This window comes from Ixodes scapularis, unplaced genomic scaffold (assembly GCF_016920785.2).
Source record: "Ixodes scapularis isolate PalLabHiFi unplaced genomic scaffold, ASM1692078v2 PGA_scaffold2__306_contigs__length_199485367, whole genome shotgun sequence".
Taxonomy (NCBI): domain Eukaryota; kingdom Metazoa; phylum Arthropoda; class Arachnida; order Ixodida; family Ixodidae; genus Ixodes; species Ixodes scapularis.
Window position 1 is genome coordinate 129,392,291 of NW_024609857.1, and position 4,763 is coordinate 129,397,053.

At 46.7% G+C, this 4,763-nt stretch overlaps 1 non-coding gene across 1 annotated transcript; it reads right to left on the bottom strand.

Moving 5' to 3' along the window:
• Positions 1 to 1,673: 1,673 nt before the first annotated feature.
• On the bottom strand, positions 1,674 to 1,746 carry Trnaa-agc. The gene has a single exon. It is a non-coding gene; the product is annotated as a tRNA-Ala (tRNA).
• Between the last annotated feature and the right edge of the window lie 3,017 nt (positions 1,747 to 4,763).

Sequence of the window (4,763 nt, forward strand, 5' to 3'; positions counted from 1 at the left end):
ACACGCACCTTCCGGCCAGCCGCAATTGCGCGCGAGCGCTGACGGGACTGTGATTCAGCACGTGTGGTCAGCGATTTTCGCAAACAGTGGAAACGTCTCTCTATTTCACCTTATGATGTACCGCGGGAAAGGCTACAAGAGCGAGCTCCTTGCACTAGGGCACGTCTCGGCGGCACAAGCTGTCGTGCACTAAGGGCAGCTGCCGACGATATATGAGCACGGGCTTCTAGCCTCCGCTGCGGTACAACATAAGGTGAAAAGAAGCATAACTCTTTTAACGCAATGAATAAATAATTATAAAATAAACAAATGACGGTTTACACCTGCACGGTACTTTATTTTTTTTCTTTACGATTGATAAGAATAAGGCGAACACGAGTACCGCGTGTACTTACGCTCCTATCATTCTCATTGGCGCTTGGTGTCTTTTAGTCAAACTAAAATCAGGTTGAACTTTGAATGATCGCGGCTCGTCGAGTTACGGCCGGGATCCGACGACAGCACTGATTATGCCAGAGTGCCACTAGAGCGACGAGCCACAAACACGTGCAGCGTGTACGCGAAGCTACCTCTGGAAGGCTTGCAGTTTCTCGGTGCTCGTGAAGCAAGCACGAGTGATAACAATCCAGCCCACTGATCCCCACGACTATCTGCTGGATTCCGTTTTTCCAGCTCTGCTTATGCACAGGAATGTGGCCACGGTCGGCCATCGTTTTGGTAGAGTTGCATTATCTCTAGCCATCATAGTAATATGGCGGACAGCGCTGTGGCGTCCGGCTGCCACAAGGATAGCCGTGGGTCTAGTACATTGTACCGTGGATGATATTTCGTGCTTGATGGAAGTTGCTCGACGAAGCAAATTCTTGAAACTCAGTGGATGCGACAGAGGAAGGTCGGCAATGCCGTCATGTTGTGCGGCCGCGCTGTTCAAATCTCCCCGATCATAAAAAGACAGGAACTTACCATCGGTAAGTGTTCAGTGTTTTGTGGCTAACCTGGCGCGCAGGGATACGTTCGGTGAAAAAAAATTTCTTTGTCCCCAAGGTTTCCGCGAAGTCCCGTTGCGTCTCTTCATATCTGGGTGGAAAGCATCGGCAGGTGAAACTGGAAGCTCTCAGAGACGAGCGTAGTCTGTTCGGACAAATTTGAAGAAAAATGGTTTGACAGGATGGGGGAAAATGTGCTCCCACTATCTTCAATATGCCTAAAAACCTCACCAAGGTTTTTAGGCATGTACACCTACCTCTAAGAATATAAACGTTATGTCTTAAAAGGCAATGCGAGGTACTCAGAACAAAATTATTATCTTTTTATTTAATACAAGTTAGTCCATCATTTTATTGTTATCGGCAATCTGGTGTATGCCAAATTTGAGCACTCGAAGGATTCTTTCAACACCATCACACACGCATTGCACAGAAGCAAGTCCCACCATGGTGGGATCTTGCAACCACCATGCTACTATAGTGTGGCCAGAGATAATATAAGTCTGCCAAAAAGATGGCAGACCGTGGCAGCTTCCGCGGAGCGGGCAAACGCGATCCAGCAGATAGTCACAGAGATCAATGAACTAATTTGTTTGTGCTAAATGTTTAAAGAATATGCACGTCTTTTTAGAAAATATGTTTTCTTCACTGTAGTGTATCTTTAATATAGAATAAATAAAAAGTCATTGGAGGTGCGGGGTATCGATCCCCGTACCTCTCGCATGCTAAGCGAGCGCTCTACCATCTGAGCTACACCCCCGGACGAGAATGGCGCAAGCGAAGGCCGCAGAAGACAGTGATAGTGCCAGTGCCAGCTTCCTCCTCACCTGGCTAGTAGCAAACTGGATCGCAGTCGGGAGGAAACGCAAGACCGTTTGAAAACCTGTTTTATACGACCGCTATACTTTCTCCCCCAGCAGCACCTTGAAACGGAAAATAATTAAAACTAGGGCGCTTCGAACTTGGAAGTGACGAAATAACTCCATCAGGATAATTTCACCGACAGTGGCGAAAGGTAGAACATGAGCTTTACCGGGTAATTAGTAAACTACTGTGAACCCCTTAATGTTCGCAAGCCCATACTCATGGCGAATAATGAAAAACAAATCACGACCTTTTGAGTTTTAGAGGCTTGAATTGGATCGTTTACTATTAGCGAAATTTAATGGTCACGACTGCAGTCATGTCTTGTTGCTATACATACCTCTATCCACCCCCCCCCCCCCTTTCCATAAACATATATATATACACGCATTTATATAGTTTGCACCCGAACATTTGGTCTATTCAAGGCGGTTTCACGAAACTCCTTTTCATATCCGGTAAGTCGCGTCCCGCCAAGTTGATGTACAGCGTTCGCCACTTCCCTCATTACCAGAAAGCAAAAACGACACACACACACACACACACACACGCACAGGCACACGCACAGGCACACGCACACACACACACACGCACGCACACACAAACACGCACGCTCGCACGCACGCACGCACTAGCCCACACACACAGGCACGCACGTACGTGCCCACGCGCACACACAAAATATCTACATGAAGTAGAGACTTTTTGCGTGCGAGTTTCGTTTTTGTTTCCTGCAGTCTCGGGGTTGTGTTATGTCCATTACCAGTGTGTTTGCGGCCTGACTTTCTGTTCATTAATTACGCCATTCGTTTGCATACCGTCCGTACGGCAGGGGACGCATATGGGCCGCATAAAGCCATGCTTACTCCGTCTTTTGCACTTTTTGTTTTGTTGAGTCGCTTTTGCGGAATTTTTTGGGGCCATTTCCGTTACCGTCGGGTTGACCTCTCTATCACAACCTCGTCTTGAGCCCGAATAAAGGCCGGTATATATATACAAAAAAAATAAACAAGTACCAGACGATGCCCAACTGTATGTTCCCGACTACTCTGGTGTGGCGCAGTCGATCACGACGCGAAAGAACTCGAGCGAACTCGAGAACCCCGCCTCCGCAGACACAGGGCGAAAGTTCTGTAACATGGCGTCCGGCGAGAACTCGAGCCGGAAGTACGTCACATGTAAACTGCCTAAGGCGAGTTATTTATATTTACGGGGTCCATACTGCCGAAGCATGAAGTATGACTTCTGTGCCCTCCATTATACGTGAATTAGGACAGCAAAAATGAAGGGCTTTTTTTAAGTATAATCATAAAATGTTGCCTCGTCATCTAAACGGGCTTGGCCAGGTAAGAAAGGAAAAACAACATTCTGTTTTGGGCCCGTATTTAAGGTGGTAAAACAAGCCGAAAGCGCAGTCTTCAGAGATGCCAGAGTGTGACTTGGTTTGGGGGCCCACGTGGCTCGCATGCAGCCGCGCCGCTTGCTATCTTGGGACAGCCATGATGGTGCGTGGGTGCGGGAGAGCAAAATACGAAAATAAAAGAGTGTGCGCCGTGGACAAGGGAGCAGAAGGGAGAGGAAGTGAGTAGAGGGAGAGTAAATGGGTCTGTGCCTTCAAAGCGCAGCGGAGGCTGCGAGCCGATATGACTCCAGTCAAGAAAGTTCCAAAGCACAACGTCACAACTCTCATCATCTTTCTTTTGTGTGTGTTCTTGGATGCTAGTCGAATCAGAAAGTGCACCGCGAGAGTGCGCTTTCGGTGTGTGAGGATGTGTTTGCGCGTCTTTTGTCCTCACGCTGCTCTCCAATTTCCGATTAAACAAGAGCAGAGAGGCCGCCTATTAACCGCGAGAAGTTCGCGTGAAGCCCCCTTACGGTGAACCGGGGCGACGTCACGGAGTGGACAGAATTTATCCCTGATTCGCCCCGCTTGCCCTATGGAGGCTGTGACGACGTCAGCTGTCGGCGCACTCGTTTGATTTTAATTTTTTTTGCGCGTGTTTTTCGGAGGAAGTGTAAATTTTCAACTGTGACTTTATTGAGGTATGCCTGTAGCTGCAAGCGAAACTTCAAACAACATTTCAGGCATGGTTCACAGGACAGGCAACGCATGAATCGCAGCTGGTATATAAAAATGAAGAAATATTGCCACAATTGCAAGAGCATAACTATAGATTTACATTGGGCGGGTGAGAATAGCTCACCGGAGAAAAGCTCACCGGAGAAAAGCTCACCGGAGAAAAGCTCACCGGAGAAAAGCTCACCGGAGAAAAACTCACCGAAGAAAAGCTCATCGTAAAACCGGCAAATGCGGAGAAAAGCTTACCCGGCCTTTGAACGGATGCGGAAAAGAGCTCACCGTTTTTTATTTTAAATTTTTTTCTTAGTTTAGCGGATTCTGCGTCACACGTTGTAATTTAATCTAATTCAAATTCGTAATTTCATTAAAAATATGTCCTCTTTTTCTGTAATATTGTTGAAGTTCATTGGGCAAATTTACTAATTCTTCATAGATTAGTAATCACCCATTTTGTATATTAATGAAGCCGCAAGGGGGAGTATAAAATTAGAACATCGGACACCGGTAAAAAAGTCAACAATTTATTGACAGCTGACAGTGCGCCGTCGGTAGCTCTGTCAGTTTGTTCTTTGCGAGCTAATATGAATAGCAGTGTGTGAACCACTTCAGCTCCAAAGATTGCGTACTGCCTGATAGATAAGTATGTTTTTGTTGATGTAATCAGTCTCGGCTACGCTTTTTTCGTTTTGTTATTTTCACTAACAAAACTTTAGTTGCGAGAACAGCTTCGTCATGTCGCGTCCGTTGTCTACACTCCGTCGTCGTCGTTTGAGCAGTTTTCATCATGTATAACGTTTACCCAACTCGCCCAATTCGCTACCTTACAGAAGACT